Genomic DNA, 18,479 nt, shown 5'->3' with positions numbered 1-18,479 from the left:
CTGGAGTTATGTCTAAACCCATGCAGCTTAAAGGGCTTATACAGACCCAAATGAGATAGGGAATGTGTTCTCAGTCATCACCTATTCTTGGTAGCCTCCACTTGATGCCCATTCTCTGCCTTCTCACTTCTTTTGATTGTTGGTCCAGACAGGTGACGATAGCATAAGTTTTTTTTTTGTTTTTTTTTTTTTTGAGACGGAGTCTCGCTCTGTCGCCCAGGCTTGAGTGCTGTGGCGCAATCTTGGCTCACTGCAAGCTCCACCTCCCAGATTCACACCATTCTCCTGCCTCAGCCTCCCGAGTAGCTGGGACTACAGGCGCCCGCCACCATGCCCGGCTAACTTTTTTGTATTTTTAGTAGAGACGGGGTTTCACCGTGTTAGCCAGGATGGTCTCGATCTCCTGACCTCGTGATCCGCCCACCTCAGCCTCTCAAAGTGCTGGGATTACAGGCGTGAGACACCATGTAGCATCACTCTTATTCTCAGCTTTGAAAGACCTTCATATTCAGCCAAACTCCCTACTTTGGTGCCCTTCCTGAGCACATGGAAGTGTATATTTCCAGGCAGTGTTGGAAAATGGGAATGTTCAGAGTGCTAGGACTCTTGTCTCTTTTCTGGATTGCTCTCAGAAACAAGAGGCCATTCTGTTAACTCAATGAGGCTGTCTGAGGCCTCCCCGCCCCACCCTGCCCCCCAGATACAGCATGCTGACATTTCTTTTCTGGGGTTGCATTCTTCTATTCTGGGAGCTCTTCATTTTTTGGGGGGTTCATGTCATTCTCCCTTCCCCTGCATACGGACCCTCCTTACAGACCCAGCTGCATCTAAGTTCCTCAGTTTCTTCTGACTCTTTCTCCTCCCCATACTCTGAGCAGTGTTACTTAGTAGAGAGTGAGACAAGTGCAGGGTGGGAGGAGGCATATGGGAAGTCTCTGTCTAACCCCATTTTGTTGTCTCTGAGTTCCCTTGGGGCTACGCTTTTGAAACTCAAAAGCCTTTCCTCTGCTTTTTACTATAATACCGTCTTGCCGAAACCCCATAATACTAAAATGGGGCAAAAGAATGGGGTTCTAAATAAGAAATGGTGTCAATATTTCAAAATATCATCACACTGCAATAGTACTTATTATATTGTTTTAATATAGATTGTTTATTTTTAATTTTTATTTTTCTCCTTCCCCAGACCATGAGCTTACATCTTTCCTTTTATTACTCTGTAAATCATGTAATAACACCAGAGAAAAGATGGAAAGTTTGATTTACTGGAATTAGGTACCTTCAATAGGTAGAATGAGGGTACAGAATATAAACTAAGGCCAGGTGGGGTGGCTCACACATGATGCAAGGTGGGAGGATTGCTTGAGGCCAAGAGTTCAAGGTTACAATGACCTAAGGTCATGCCACTGCAGTCCAGCCTGTCTCTAAATAAAATAAGATAAATTTAAAAATATAAAGCCGGGCACGGTGGTTCACATCTGTAATCCTACACTCTGGGAGGCCGAGGCGGGTAGATCACTTGAGGTCAGGAGTTCAAGACCATCCTGGCCAACATGGTGAAACTCCGTCTTTACTAAAAACATGAAAATTACCCAGGTGTGATGCACGCCTGTAATCCCAGGTACTCAGCAGGCTAAGGCAGGAGAATTGTTTGAACTTGGGAGGTGGAGGTTGCAGTGATCTGAGATGGTGCCACTGCACTCCAGCCTGGGTGATGGAGTGAAACTGTGGCTCAAAAACAAACAAACTGTATATATATAAAATAATATATATATATAAAATCTACATATATGTAAAATCTACATATGGATGATAGATATATATAAATTAAATTGAACAATAGAAAAAAATGTGAGCTGAAATATATACCATTGCATTAAATCAAAGTATATTCAGGGTTCCATCAAGGCACAGTACCAGAGAGAGAGAGAGTAGGATCTCAGCATCTGGTGAATGAATTGATCAATTACATGATTAATGCTAACAGTTTTCATTTACCCCTTGCCTACCATATGCTAGGTACAAGCAAGTCTTCTTGACACTCTTACAAGAAGGCATTTTTTTCCCATTTATACTTGAGGAAAACAACCAAGGCTCAGAGAGGTAACATCTTTTGTCCCAAATCAAACAAACAGCTGGTGAGTAGCAAATATAAAATTCTAATCCAGATTATGGGTTCGTTTGAGTCCAAATCCTTTATTCTTTCCTCTCGCTCATATTATATAATCAATTTTGTTGAATGTATGAGGTACTTATAGGTGCAAGATCCAGTGTGAGATACGTGTGTGTGTGTTTGTGTGTATGTGTATATATATGTGTGTGTGCATATATATGTATATGTGTATGTATATATGATGAAGTCTCTTGCTTTCTAGGGAATTAAATGCCTTTTCCAATCACCAAAAAAGATTGTTTAAATATATATTTTTGCTGGGGTATTCTTAGAATTTTGGTATTGTCATTTTCTGTGAGGCTATTGATGTTATCTAATATTTACTGCCTTGCTTATTAATAAAAGCCAAATGCACTCTCACAATTTTATACTTAGAATAAGTATGTATTAGAATAAGTAAGTAACTTGGTATGTTTATGCCAAATGATGTGATGTAGTTATCATTTAGGCCACTTAGCCATTGGTGGAGATGAAGAAAAGAATAGCTGTGTAAGTTATGTAGGGATAGATGTTTGCTTTTTCTACTGCCTAGCAAGATGGTGGTAGCGATTTTTACAAATAGGTTATATAATTGTGTGTATATTCCAAGCAGCTTGTTTATATTTCCCCCCAGGGTTTAACTTTCTTATATGTCTAAAATACTCTGAGGGGAGAGAGGGAATGCCATAAACTTTTACAATCAGACATTGTCCCTGTTTCCCAGGCAAATTCAATGCACCTTCTGTTGGGTAATTGGAACCTGAGAAGTAACATGAAGTGTTTTTAACAAAACATGAATGAGCTGTATTTATAATGGAATGGCAGAGATTTGGAAACCCAAACTATTTATGTGAGAAAAAGTGATAAAAAGACACAATGAGAGATCAGCATATGTTGACTCAGTTGTAGAATTTGGCATTCGACACGTTAAACATAGGTTAATGTGAGTAAATGTTTACAGAAAACTGGTCTCACACCCTTTCTGTTTCTGGGGTAGAGTTCCATTACATTGGCCAGTAATGCACTTTCTTCTTTTCTGGGGCTACTGCTGCTGTTGGGGGTGGTAAACTGAATCATTAAAAATGAGCTGTAAAAAAGTATCTCAGAGTGGTATTTTCTTTTTTCTATTTTGGGTTAATTTGACAGGAAGAGTGCATTTGGGGAGATGTGAGTAAATAGCAATAACTCATTTTACAACAGGCTGTGAGTCTGCATGTGTGTGTTTGTGTGTGTGTAAATGTGTCTTTAGAACATCTGCACTCCTCATGTTTTATAAATGCAGTGACCCCACACTTGAAGACACAATAATGAATGATGTCAAGAATCAAAAGCAAAAGCCAAGTTCCATGTTGCTGTGAGGATCCGGTGGCTGTGCTGGGCTGTGCAATGTGGTAGAAAAGAAGAAGACAACTAGTGATGAAAAAAGTCTCTGTGAGCTTTCCCTGCTCATAGTCATTCTTGAAACAATGATTTAGTGAACTTTTTTTACTCATATGAACATATAAATATGCCTTCTGCCCTCTCCACTTCCCTGCCAATCATTCTCATTTTCCACTTTATGGGTTGATTATCATATCTCTAAGAATTCTTGGGTTAGTTTTTTTTTCTTTTTCATGTGAGAACAGTGGTTCTTAATTTTTTTGGGCGTAACATACTTTTGAGAATCCCATGAATAGTAGAATTTTTCTCTTAAGAAAAATTCATAGGCTGGGTGTGGTGGCTCATACCTGTAATCTCAGCATTTTGGGAGGCTGAGGTGGGAGGATTGTTTGAAGCTAGGAGTTCAAGATCAGCCTGGGCAGCAAAGAAAGACCCTGTGTCTAAAAAAATAAAAAAATAAAATAAAATAGCTGGGTGGGGTGGCACACACCTGTGGTCACAGCTTCTTGGCTGAGGCAGGAGGATCACTTGAATACAGGAGCTCGAGGCTGCAGTGAGCTATGGTCTTGCCACTACACTCCAGCCTGGATGACAAAGGGAGACCCTATATCTTAACAAAAAAAAAAAAAAAAAAAAAAGAAAGAAAAGAAAAAAGGCAAATTCACAAGGACTCAGAATATCAGGAAGTCCAGAGATTCCCCAGAAGTTCAATCCCCACTGTTCCTTGCCTGCTTATAACACCTTTCACTTGCTACTTGGCAAACTGCTTGTTTCTAATGTTGATTGAGCAAAGATGTCCTGTTTCTTCTGTATGATAAAGAAGCAAAAGAACAGAGCAGGAAAAGTGAGTTCTTTCAGGCTCAGAGTCCCTTGGTAAGAGTCTTTCTCCTATGTTATTCTATGAAGAGTTGTCTAATGGAATCTTTCTACCAGGTAGTGATGATACTGATACACTGGAGTAAAAAATGATTACTGAGTTGGTTTTCCAGAAATGAGAATACATTGTGTATAATGCTATGTACCCTTTACCACAGACCCTCTTGAACCCAAAGTATATATTTGCAAGACGGCATCCCTATCAGATGAGGTCTGTGGTGATAGAGCTGAAAAAATTAACTGTTTCCTATGGGAATCTTATCTCTGAATAGACAACAGGTCTAGAACTAATAGAAAAAACTAAATGTCTGTGTTCCTCAAATAAAGAAACATCTTAAAAATATCATAGATATTCAAGATTGCATGTCTACTGACTCCAGTTTGAAAAATGCTGATTTATAAAGCTAAAGTATTATTCCAAGAAACTCTTTTTTTGTTCCAATTGTAAGTGGTGAGAGTTCTCGCGTTTTGCACAATAATGGCTCCCCAAAGACATCTATATTTTAATCTATAAACATGTTACCTTATATGGCAAATGGAACTTTGCAGATGTGATTACGTTTAAGGATCTTGAAACAGGGAGATTATTCAGGTGGGCCCAATCTAATAATCTGAATTCTTATATTTGGAGAATCTTTCCAGGCTTTGGTCAGAGAAAGAGATGTGACGATGGTAGCAGAGTCAGACATGTGCTTCATCACTGGCTTTGAAGAAGGAAGAAGAAGGCTGCAGGCCAAGGAATGCAGCTAGCCTCTAGAAGCTGCAAAGGCAAGAAAGTGGTTTCTCCTCTAGAGCTTCCAGAAAAAGCCCAGGCTGGCTGACACCTTGATTTTAGTCTAGTGAAACCTGTGTCAGGTGTCTGACTTCCAGAACTGTAAGATAATAATTTTTGTTGTTTTAACTCACTAAGTTTGTGGTACTTTGTTAGAGCAGTAATAGAAAATTAATACAGTTTTGTTGTTAAAACTGTACAAGATTTAAAAATATATATTGTTAACATGCAAAAAATAAATAAAATTTACAAAATTCATTACCTCTGAAACGATGTCTCTGGATATTCCAACAGTCCTTGGTTCTGAGAGTGAGAGACACTGCTGTATTTAAATATTTAAGGGGATGCCAGGCACGGTGGCTTACGCCTGTAATCCCAGCATTTTGGGAGGCCTAGGCAGGGGAATTGCTTGAGTCCAGGAGTTGGAGACCAACCTGGGCAACATAGCGAGACCTCCCCTGTAAAAAATAAAAAATTAGCTGGGTGTGGTGGTACATGCCTGTAGTCCCTCTACTCGGGAGGCTGAGGTGGGAGGATCGCTTGAACCCAGGAGGTTGAGGCTGCAGTGAGCTATGATCACACCACTGCACTCAGCCTGGAAGACAGAGTGACAAAATTAAATTAATTAAAAATAAACAAATACTTAAGAAGCAATTGATAAAAGGATTCATAGATCTTTCTTTTTACCTATGCTTTTGTTGAGCAGATTTGTAAATTATTTAATTCATTGTCTCAAATTTGGTGGGCTTATTTTATGAAATAGGTATCTTTCCTCATATGCCAAGCCACTTTCCCTTATAGTTATTTAAACTAATCATCTCTCAGAGCTCAGATTTCCAATAGTAGCCTATAAATGATGCATCATAGCCTTTAGTAATGCATTTTATAATCATCAGAAGCTGTGCATTTTTTGCATAATTCAAAGTTTTTCTGTTTAGTATTAAAGTAGCAGATTGGTTTATTTGCAGTGAGATTCTTTCATCTAATAAAAACATAGCTAGTTTTTCTTAGTAATACTTTGAACTCTAGCTGTGTTATATCTTGGAATATTTTACTTGTACCCTGTGGAAAAATATGCATCTCATTCAGACAATCATGTTGTCTTCGCTCTAAATTTATTGATACATTGATTTTAAAAACACTCATACACACACAGAAATAGGGAGAGAGAGAGAGAGAGAATATATACAATAGGTCAAGAAAGAATTTGAGAGGTTACCTCTTTCTTCAGGCAGGACTCTATCTGAAGGATTCTGAACAGATAAATATCTATCCTAGGAATGGAAATGAATTTTTTTCCCCTAAGGGAGCTCTAAATATATTTCAGTCTGCTCATTTGCAAGAGTCATTTACATTGATTTCCATGAACCATTCCTAGGTCTATTCTTCATATAACCCTTGACTTATCAAAACCTCTCTCCCTCTCTTTCTCGCTCTCTTTCTCCTATTTATTATTCATTCAATTCATATTGAGTGCCTACTCTGGGAATGGTCTTGTGCAAGGCATTATGAGAATCTCTGAGAAGTGAAACATATAGTTCTACCCCAAATAACTTACACTCTACTGGGGAAGCCAGAATTTGGGCGTAAGGAAAAGTTAAATGACTCCACAAGAGATGCTTATAAGATATCAGACAGTGAAGTGCAAATGAAGGATAATAATAGATAGATATGAGTAATGAAGATGGCAGAGTAAGCGTCTGTTGGGTACCTGCTGTATGCTAGGCCCCTGTGTGTGTTGTCTCTTTTTAATCCTCAACAAACTTTTGAAATAAAGATTTTTATACCCATTTATATAATTACAAAATATTGGATATGAGTATTCAAACTGACTCAGCTTTATCTGAATCTAAAACTCATGTTCATTTCACTGGGCCACACTTTCTTTGACCTTCACAGAAGGCAATGCAATGCTCCCTGTGGACTGAAATGTTTCTGGAGGAAGTAGCAATTGTTAGATTTCTATATCAAGCATCTACTCTGTGCCAGGCACTTGCTAGATCTGTACTCCCATTGTTAAAAATGAGGAAACTGAGGCACAGAAAGGCCAAGTAACTTGCCCACAGGCACGTATTAAGAAAGTGGTACAGCCACTATATAAATCCCAAATAGTCTGGTTCCCAACATAATTCTGCCTCCGCTTTGTGCTGGATATCAGAGATATAATTTTGAGTGGCACAAGAAGGTTTTCTTAGTCCTTATAGAGTAATATGGAAAGAAATGTATATGATGAAGTGTAATAACTATTTTGATAGAGGAAGTAGAATGCTATGGGGATACAGAAAAGTGTTCGTAATCTAGACAAGAAGAAAACAGAGAATGCTTCCAAAAGAGCTTTTTAAGTCAAAACCTGAGGGATAACTAGAAGAGAGCCAGGGAAGGAAGAAGGGAAGATGGGCAGTTAGTCACAGCCTATACCCTAACTCAGTGATTCGTTCACAAAGCAGCCAACTGCTTCTATTAACTTCTTCCCCCAATATCCACTGGGTTCACTCCTTAATTTCATTTAGGTCTTTATTCAGATGTCACCCTCTTACTGAGATCTCACCACCCTATTTAAATTACACCACACCCCCACGCTACCAATTTCTCTCCATGGCATTCATTTAACTGCCTATTTTATTTATTTGTTGTTTTTTTAAATTGTCTCTTCCCTCCCATATGAGTATGTGCTCCCTGAGAACAATTTTCTTTCTGTTATTTTCATTGCTATATCTCAAGCACCTAAGACAGTGCTTGCAACATAATAGGCTGTCCATAAATACATTTGGGCTCTCCATAATTACTTTCTGAGTGAATGTTGAGTGGATGAACTAAGAGTTCCATAAATTCCTGACTTCATGATTGCTGTCGCATGTGACTCAGGCATACTTTCACTCAGGTTTCTCAGTAAACACTTCCCGATGTCCTTAGAATGTCATGCTCCATTCCAAATACTCTGGGAGGCCCTAGGCTATGTGGTGGGCAGGTCCCTTTCACCAGGGTGCTTTTTATCTCCCTAAACTCAATTAAACACAAAGAGAATTTTCTCCAACTTTGTGTAGTACAGTGGCTTTTAGTTTCTGTTTCTATCCATCACCTGCACAGTGACAAAGACTCTCTTCTGTGCCAACTTTAGTCAGGGTCCTTTGAAACTTCTTCTCGTCTAGTCTAGGCTTCTAATTTGGCCTGTTGAGCCCCATTTTTGCAAATAGTCCTGCTAAGTCCTTCAAGAATCTCTCATCCTTACCAATTGTTGATCCACTGACCTCCTCGCTCTCCTCATTGGGTATAAATCTCCAGCTGTCTTTGCAATAATTAGGAGTTGAGTTCAATCCCTCTCCTCTTTTGCAATAGTCTTGAATAACATCTTGGCTGTTTGTAACAAGTGTGTGGTGCAAAAATTTTTTATTTGGCAATGTTCTTTTTTCAATTTTATTTCCATAAAGAAGTTTATTTCTGCTGGGCACGGTGGCTCACGCCTGTAATCCCAGCACTTTGGGAGGCTGAGGGGGGTGGATCACAAGGTCAGGAGTTGGAGACCAGCTTGGCCAACATGGTGAAACCCCGTCTCTATTAAAAATACAAAAATTAGCCAGATGTGGTGGTGCACGCCTGTAGTCCCAGCTACTCGGGAGGCTGAGGTAGGAGAAACGCTTGAACCTGAGAGGCAGAGGTTGACAGTGAGACAAGATCACGCCACTGCACTCCAGCCTGGGTGACAGAGCAAGCCTCCATCTCAAAAAAAAGAATAAATAAATAAATAAAGTTTATTTCTAGATCTCTTTGCTCAATTAGTCCTCTGAATCTCATCCCTGTGGTACCTTCCTGTGTTATGGTGTTTGTCACACTAAAATTTAATAATATGCTTTCTGATTTTTGCTTAATTAATAAGACCTTTGGCATTTGGTTGACTATATATGTTTAAATATGAGTATACTATAAAAATATTTAATATATCAGAGCCACTATATGTAGCCTTGTTTGTCTATGTCAATAAACTTCTATTATTTTCTCAGATAGTTTGCTTTATAAACATAGTGACAGTTGGTACTTTGCTTCTTTTTTTAATATTCAGATGAAGGTACTGAAGCAGAGATTCCAAAGCCTGTTTTCTGATTGCAACAGAATCTAAAGACCTTAGAGGAGGCTAGAGTAACTCATTTGATCAGAGAGAAAGAGGAGAGAGGAGACAGAGAGAGAGAGAGAGAGAATGAGAGACAGACTGAGTAGAATGAGAATATTAGGTGCCTGACTAGGAAACTGCAGAACAAGGTGATTACTCCTTCACCCTTCCCCTCCCCTCATGGAGTTGCGAAAGAGACTTGAAGTTGTATTGTCCTGGTGATGGACCACTGTGGTTGTGGTTACTGTATAACTTTTGAAAATAATTTTTGGAATCATTGGTTTGCCAAGTAAAGTCCATTCATGTGCTATTATGTCATTATACCAGGAGAAGAATGGCATACTAGAAATAAAAACTGGAAAGAAAACTTGAAGTTAATGTCTAGTTTCTGCCCACATGATGTGATTGGACCTTCTGTATAATGATGGCCATGCTTACAGCAGACTGGGCAGACCAAGGTCAGAACAGCAACCTGCTCCCTGCTATCACTTCTATTATAGTCACCTCATTTCGGCCCTTGGACACAAAGCAAACTTTATTTGGAATTTTCCTAGCTGGTGAGACATCCACTCAAGGATTTTTTTTAGGTCATCTATTTCTTGTTTCTCCAATATGGATTCAGGAAAAAAATGAATTTAATTATGAGCCTTTTGATTAATCAATTAGATATTTCCTTGGTCTTTGAGCAGAAAGTTAACATGGAATTCCTGAAGGTCAAATACATAACTCTGAATAAAATATTGAAGCAGGTTTCAAGTTTCATAACTATTGAATTTTGAGATAAGTGTTTCCATATGTAAAGAAGGAATAACAAGGGTGGAGTGCACAGTAGGAGCAAAAAGTTGCTGAGTCACATAGAGACTAATGTTCCCACACTAGGATAGGAAGATCTGGGTGCATAGACAACAGTTTGCGAGTCTTTTCCAGGGTTACTGGGCTGCCTAAACCAAACCACCCCTTCAGGCTTACAATAGTATGATGTTCAGCGATTCAACTCTTAAGACTCTTCCTTTTGACTCATGTCATGCCTTCCCCATAAAGATCATTTCATGAATGGTTTGTCTGTGGTTCACAGAGAGACATGTAAAAAGCTTAAATAGTATACGGTAGGGTGTAGGATTAGTGAACTAATTCAACACATATTTATTGAACATATATTATGCGTCAGTCATGTTTTTCTCTAGGAATTGGAAATAGAGTTATGGGTCCCTGCTCCATTGAGCTTCCATTCTAGTGATAACTGGGGAGTGGTGAAGAAGTCAGACATTCAGCAGATAAGTCAATGAACAAACATGATTATTTCTGAAGGTAATGTTTACCAAGGAAATAGGCCTGGGGGTTACCACTGAAAGTGATGAAGGGAAGGTGGAAGTGAAGCATTCCAGGCGGAGGGAGCATCATGTGCAAAAATAGCATGTGCAGATGAGAGTGGCTTCCATCCTTTTTTTTGGCAGCTTCAAAGGCTTCTAGGAGCCATGGCAGAAGCTGTGAGATAACCAGAGGGCCCTGCAGTCAGTTGATGTTTCAAATCTAGGGAAACAAGAGGGCCCTGCAGTCAGTTGATGTTTCAAATCTAGGGAAACGCGAGGGCCCTAGGCAGCATAGCCCTAACTTAAGAAAAAGAGAGTGATTAAACATCTTGTGTCTTCTTTTGTCATTTTTGCTATTTTACCTCCTCTCTCAGTCTCTACCCACTTCTGGAACAATCTCATCTTTAGAGGTAGCTGCAAACAAGTCCCCATGGAAATGCTGAATAAAAGTATTTGAGGAACTTCTGTAAATAACTTTGAGAAATGATACCATAATTTCACTGGGCTTAGAAAAAAGTGCTACACTGTGGAATAATGAGTTTTATTATAGTACATTAAGCAACCGATTCTCAACTGGGGGTGATTTTGCTCCGCTGTCTCCTTCCCCCAAGAAGACATTGGTAATGTCTGAAGACACCTATGATTGTCACAACTTGGGACATGAGACATCTAGTGAGTAGAGACCAGAGAGACACCACTAACTATGTGATAGCACACAGAACAGTCTCCCTACGACAAAGAATTATCTAGGCCTGCATAAAATGTTGAATCAAAGCTCTTGTAGTTCTTCTTACCAGCATAGATTTAATCTTTCACATCAGTCTCCGGTGTTGTCAGACTACAGAATGGGTTCCATTTCTGGAGATTATTAGCCTTCTGGATCCATTATTGGGGCTCAAATCCCGGCTCCTGACTTATCAGAGATGTGACTAAATGTCTGTGTGTGAGGCCTTGAGCAAGTTGGTTAGCATTCTGTGTCTCCATTTCCTTATCTGTAAAATGGAGATAATAATAGTCCCTACCTCTCAAAGTTATTTTGAGGAACCTGTGAAGTGATGTACTTGATTATTAACAGGGTCTAGCATACCACGATCACTCAATAAACATTAAATATTATTATTATTTCCTGCTGCCAAGTCTTGCTTACTGAGATCATGACTGGCAACTATCAGATTTGGGTGGAGATCATCAATATGAGCATACCCTGTCCCACAGATTCATTTTGGATCCTTTATCAGCTAGTGGCAGCAAGTATTTATGGACTGCCCAAATGTATTTAGGAAAAGCCTGTTATGTTGCAAATACTGTCTTAGATGCTTAAGATATAGCAGTGAAAATAACAGAAAAAATTTTTCTCAGGGAGCATCTATTTGTATGAAAGAAAATAGACAAAAAATAAACAACAGTCAAAATATGTAGTTAGGTGAATGCTGGGGAGAGAAATTGGTAGTGTTGGAGGTGTAGTGTAATTTAAATAGGGTGGTGAGGAAAGACCTCAGTAAGAAGGTGACATCTGAGTAAAGACCCAAGTGAAATTAAGGAGTGAACCAAGTGGATATCTGGGGGAAGAAGTTAATAGAAGCAATTGGCTGATTTGTGAACCAATCAGAATTAGGTTATGGGCTGTGATTTTTGTTGACTAATTGCACATGCTCCTTTCTTCCTTCCTTGGCTCTCTTCTGCTCATTTGGAAACATTCTCTGGTTTTCTTTTTTTTTTTTTTCTTGTCTAGATTAGAAACGCTTTTATGTATCCCCACAGCATTCTACTTCCTCTATCAAAATAGTTATCACACTTCATCATATAACTTGTTGAATTTTCTTTCCATGTTATTCTAGAAGGACTAAAAAGGGCTTCTTGTGCACCCAGAAATTATATCTTTGATATCCAGCACAGTTCCAGTAACCTGCCAGGCATCCTGCTGGATAGGGAGAAGGATGAAAAATATGGAGTGGACAGACCTGGTGGAAGTTTCCCCTTGAGTGCAGCAACCTGATGACCCCAGAGAAAAGCAGTAGACACATTTATCTTTGACTTGAAAATAGAGCTGATGTTTTAAAGCCTCAGTAAAGTATCTCAGCTATTTGAAATTTGCATGTGTTGTTGCACCACTGTCTGCTGCAGCTGATTCCTGAAGCATGATTCAAAGTGAATTTGAATTGCCTTTGGTATCTGCTATAAGGCTTATTAGACAGCTTTTGGGGACAGGCCTCAAAGTGAAAAAAGAAGTATAGTCCATTGCTGAGCAAGGAAGAGTATTTCAAACTGGCTTGGTTCAGAAACAGTGGCTACCTCTAAAGTGTCCTTCTCAGAGGCATGCTTAGAGTGACCAGCCATGCAGCAAAGACTTGCCTTTCAACAGCACATGTTATCTGGCAGAAGAACCCTTCATTACAAAGAGCAACAGCTTCCAGTGGCTTTTTCTAGAACTGTCCAGAAGCTTGAATTTTCTCATTGAAAGATCAGGATCCTAATCTTTTATTAACTCTATGCCTATGCAGTATTTTTTTTTCTGTGATTTTTATCATGGAAAGAAAGGAATACGTCTTCTCAATATTTGGATCTTTTTCTTAGATTCCTGCCATCTTTTCGAAGCTTAATGATATGGACAGTTTAAGCCCCATTGTCATATTTGAATTTTCTACTCTCTGAGAATAGTGATTTAAGGGGCTCAACTCTCACAAGAAAAGTCTCTGAGGAAATTGAGCAGAGATATGAAAAATAAATTGTCATTTGTTTATAATAAAATTCAATTCACTTTAATAAATTTTGTATTAGAAGCTGCCAAATCTAGTCTCAGCTTCCTGTTTCTCCTGCAACCTGGACACAAAAGCATTCCATTCAACCTCCCCTTCTAGTGACTGACTTTTTGCCAGGAACTCCCGGCATGCACTGCCATCTGTTCACCTCTCAGCTGTTTGAAACCACCTTCCTTCCTAAATTAATATGAGAAAGCATCTTCTCTATGTCAGTCCTTTCAGCTACTCCTTTATGCAACAGCTAACTCCAATCTAATTCTAAGTATCAGGATTCATCCACAATTCTCTAAGAAGACACAACAGTAACAAAACTGGAAAACCAAACCTATCTAAATATATGTCCCAATCAGCTTCTTAAAAACAGTGCAGCTATCTTAAAGCATGTATTGCAAGCAGAATATCTGAATCCAATTAGATTATTTGATATCAGACCTGAACTAAAGGACTCTTTAGAGGCAAATCGTTTTTCTGTTCTCTTCTTCAACTACTATTGGGCCATCCAGGCCCAAGAGTTCTCAGCTCAAACTTTTTGGGGAGATAAGTTCCGAGATCAATTCAATAGCTGCTCTTTTTTTCTTTTCTTTTCTATTTGGCCTTTGGGTAGAATTAGCCACTTAATTTTTTTTTTTTTTTTTGAGACAGAGTCTCACTGCGTCATCCTGGCTGGAGTGCAGTGGTGCAATCTCAGCTCACTGCAAGCTCTGCCTCCCTGGTTCATGCCATTCTTCTGTCTCAGCCTCCCAAGTAGCTGGGACTACAGGCACCTGCCACCACGCCCAGCTAATTTTTTTTTGTATTTTTAGTAGAGATGGGGTTTCACCATTAGCCAGGATGGTCTTGATCTCCTGACCTCATGATCTGTCTGCCTCGGCCTCCCAAGCGCTGGGATTATAGGTGTGAGCCACTGCACCTGACAGCCACTTTTTTTTTTTTAATGTCAGGAGCTTCTTATAAATATATCTCTTTCATGTTGTGTCTCTGTCAGGTTTTGGTATCAGAATGATGCTGGCCTCATAGAATGAGTTAGTGGGGACTTTTATTTTAAGGCCGGGCATGGTGGCTCATGCTTGTAATCCCAGCACTTTGGGAGGCCGAGGCAGGCAGATCACCTGAAGTCAGGAGTTCAAGACCAGCCTGGCCAACATGGCGAAACCCCATCTCTACTAAAAAAATATAAAAATTAGCTGAGCGTGGTGGTGGGTGCCTGTAGTCCCAGCTACTTGGGAGACTGAGGCAGGAGAATTGCTCGAGCCTGGGAGGCAGGGGTTGCAGTAAGCTGAGATCGTGCCACGGCACTCCAGCCTGGGTGACAGAGCGAGACTCTGTCTCACAAAAAAAAAGAATGAGATCATATCCTTTGCAGCAACACAGACAGAGTTGGAGGCCATTATCCTAAGTGAATTAATGCAGGAACAGAAAGCGAAATACCACATGTTCTCACTTCTAAGTGGGACCTAAACACTGAGTACATTTGGACACAAAGAATGAAGCAACAGCCACTGGGACCTACTTGAGGGTGGGGGGTGGGAGAAGGGTGAGGATCCAGAAAACTGCTTATTGGGTACTAAGCTTATTACCTGGGTGATGAAATAAACTGTTCACCAAATCCCCGTGATACACAATTACGTATCACTGAACCTAAAATAAAAGTAAAAAAAAAAAAAAAAGTCTCTTTGGAAATTAGAGAAGACAAGACTGAAGGAAAAGAAAATGGAGGAAAAATCCAACTCTTCTTGGATATTTCTGTCTTCTCTAGAGACACTGTGCAAATAAAGATGAGAAAGGAAAGACACGCGGTTGTAGAAACTGGCTGGGAGAAAACCTAAGTGTATTAGTTTCCTAGGGCTGCTGTAACAAAGTACATGTGGTTCTTGACATAGTTTGGCTGTGTCTCCACCCACCCAAATCTCATCTTGATTTGTCGCTTCTATAATTCCCACGTGTTGTAGGAGGGACCCAGTGGGAGATAATTGAATCATGGGGGCAGTTTCCCTCATATTGTTCTCATGGTAGTGAATAAGTCTCACAAGATCTCATGGTTTTGTAAGGGAAAACCCCTTTCACTTGGTTCTGATTCTGTCTTGCTGCCTCCATGTAAAACGTGCATTTCACCATCCGCCATGATTGTGAGGCCTCCCCAGCCACGTGGAACTGTGAGTCCATTAAATTTCTTTTACTTTATAAATTACCCAGTCTTGGGCATGTCTTTATCAGCAGTGTGAAAACGGATTAATACAATTCCCAACATATTATGGTTCCACTCACAATTTTTCAACTTTATGATGGTGCAAAAGTGACACATTAAGTGTCTACATCTGGATAAATCCTTTATAGGTTGAAAATATTGTGACATAACCCCATCATAAGTTGAGGGGCATCTGTGCTATAAACTGGGTGGCTTAAACAACAGAAATGTATTGACTCACAGTTCTGGTGGCTGGAAGTCCAAGAGCACAGTATTGGCAGATTTGGTTCCTTCTGAAGCCTGTAAGGGAGAATCTGTTTCATGTCTCTTTCCTAGCTCCTGGGGATTTTCTGTCGATTTTGGGGATTCTTTGGCTTTAGATGCGTCACCCCAATTTCTGCATTGATATCCACATGGCATTCTCCCTGTGTGTGTGTATCTTCTTCTGTGTGCAAATTTCCCCCTTTTAATAAGGACACAGTCCATCGTCCTATTGGATTAGGGCACTCCTTAATGACCCCATGTTAACCTGATCATTGGCAAAGACCCTATTTCCAAGTAAAGTTACATTTGCAGGTATTGGGAGTTAGCATGTCAACATCTTTTAGGGGGAAATAATTCAATGCATAACACTAGAATTGACTGGAGCTGAATAAGGCCATTGTCTTCTTTCTGAATTCAAACTTGAATAATGGAGGAGGTTTCAGGCTGCTTAGTTGTATAGATTGCAGCATGAATGTCTTTCGTTGCTTAGCATTCTCATCAATCCACCAAGGCATACTCTGCTCTCTTCTACATGTCTTACATTGCATTGTTTCTTATATAAATTTTAAAAAATTATTTTGTTGCTATCAGTGTAATTTTTTCCCAGAAAATGGCTACATATGGGATGTGGAAAAGATAAAACACAATTTTAAGCACAAGAAATTGATCCAAGTCTTATAGTACTTATGAGTGTAGAAAATAGGAGTTGCTTTGGGTCTTCACTGGCTATTTTTCCAGAGTTTCCCTACCCACTGTCATGCACACATCTACAAGACGCTAAAGCACTCACATGCCTGCACGTGCGGAAACTCATACATATACCGAAACGTGTAGTTTTCCAACAGAAGTTCTTACACTGGCTCTAGAGAAGACTACCTGAGCATTGGCTCCAATTCCTCCTATATGGCAGTAACTCCCTTCATATTTCATTTGTTTTTGATTTAAAAAATAATTACCTCCTACTGGCAGATGACTGTCTATTAAATGCCCAACCACCTGTATGCCAGCAGTAAAGCAAGAACAAGATAAATTGCTACTGGTTTCCCCAAAAGAAAATCTACTTTATCTCAAACAGCTGAATTGCCAGGTGGAGTTGAGTAAACTGTGGGGTTGCAACACAGTTGAGGCACAAAGTTCACCACTAACGTAAAACAGCCAACTCAGTTCTGCTTTTTAATGTCTTCTAAACTGACGGAACTGAGCAATATAAACAAGAGTGAAGCAATAGCCTCAGGGGTTGTCATTAGACAACTAATGAGTGAACAGCTATTTTATCATGTTTATGTGAAGAATACAATTTTATCTACTTGCCCCCAAATTTATTGGGAAATAAAGGCCAAGAAGAGAAAAACTTTGTGGAAATTATTAAAGAAATATTGTTTATTTCCAGCTAGGTCAAATGATTCACAGTCTTACAGAGTTAGAAAGACCTTTTAGAGAGCAACTCATTCCAACTGCTTGTTTTCTTAGGTAAGGACACAGGAACTTGGGTAAATTAAATGGCATGAAGCTGGTTTAATGCAAAGTTTAGAGAGTTTTGGATTTAAGTCTCTTTGTATAATGGAGATAAAAATACATAGGTTATACGTTTTTATGAGGATTAAGTGAGAGAACACAGAGTTCCCAACTTGTCACTTTGTGAGTTACCTTCCCTCCTTTGACCAGGTTCACCTAGCTAATTAGTTACAGAGAAAAGATAATCCGTCATTTCTTAGTTCACTGTCTCACCTCTGCCTACTGTTATCTTGGTGTATGTAGGACAGGATTCCTGAAATCCTCAAACGAATGAACTTTATGGTTAAACTAAAAACATCTTTTCAGTTTGTTGTTACCAACAGCCCTACCAACAACTTTTACCAGAGCTGCTAATAATTAACCGAAGGGAATGACTGGATGGAAACTTTGTTCTGGCATCCCCAGAGTGTACCTTGCCAGAAGTGGCGTGAGAGGCAGCCAGATTAAGAAAGAGAAGGAAAAGCCAGAAGCCTGCAAAAACACGCATGTGCAATTGAACATCTTGGCTCTTGGACACTCAGAGCTGCAAGACATCGAAGTGCTTTCTTCATTTGTATATTTACAGATTCGGGACTTCATCAGGGCCCAAACTCAGAGCGGTAGACCAGTGCCCTGGGTTTTCTCAGTGGCATCTTTTGCTCAGTAAATTCATTAGTGACTTTCTGTAGCCTTACCCGGATCACAATCTCTGTTTTAACACTGTGACCTTAGTAGGGGGTCTCACAGAGTGGATTTTGGAAGAGAATGGAGAGAAATGGAGTGGGGAATCATGGTGTTTGAGCATCAAGCATTGTACTGTTGATGATCTGGTGCTTGGCATCTCTTCATAAAGGTGGAAGATCAAAGAATACTTAAATTAGATATGAAAATAGAAGGAAAAACTAGCAACCCCTAACTTCTCTCTAAAACGCTAGTGATGAAGAAATTATTTGCTATGTGCCAGTCATAGGCAGCTAGTGAGGGCTGCTTTTGTGGCTCTTTCACTGTCATTTTCCATGCATGAGTTTGGATTAGGTAGAGCTGCCATGTTGTTGGAAGCTGTCTCTTTCCCAGAAAGGATTAGAATTCTGCTCCACCATTTTGTCAAAAAAGCCAGTAATTTTTCTCACCTAGTTTCAGAATAAGAGGTCAAAATGTGCTAGGGCAACATGAGTTGTTAGC

The 18,479-nt window shown here is 39.6% G+C and overlaps 1 long non-coding RNA gene across 1 annotated transcript in view; it reads right to left on the bottom strand.

The window, feature by feature from the left end:
- Positions 1 to 18,479, bottom strand: part of LOC129460299 (uncharacterized) — a 91,467-nt gene that overhangs the window by 9,673 nt on the left and 63,315 nt on the right. The window contains exons 4-5 of the long non-coding RNA XR_010114894.1: positions 5,443 to 5,638; positions 3,880 to 3,972 (exon numbers count right to left, since the gene is read on the bottom strand). This is a non-coding gene — a long non-coding RNA (uncharacterized lncRNA). The remainder of the gene's footprint in view (positions 1 to 3,879; positions 3,973 to 5,442; positions 5,639 to 18,479) is intronic.

This window comes from Symphalangus syndactylus, chromosome 13, assembly GCF_028878055.3.
Source record: "Symphalangus syndactylus isolate Jambi chromosome 13, NHGRI_mSymSyn1-v2.1_pri, whole genome shotgun sequence".
In the NCBI taxonomy this organism is placed as follows: domain Eukaryota; kingdom Metazoa; phylum Chordata; class Mammalia; order Primates; family Hylobatidae; genus Symphalangus; species Symphalangus syndactylus.
Note: the sequence above shows the minus strand (reverse complement) of the source record. Positions and strands in the feature narration are given on the sequence as shown.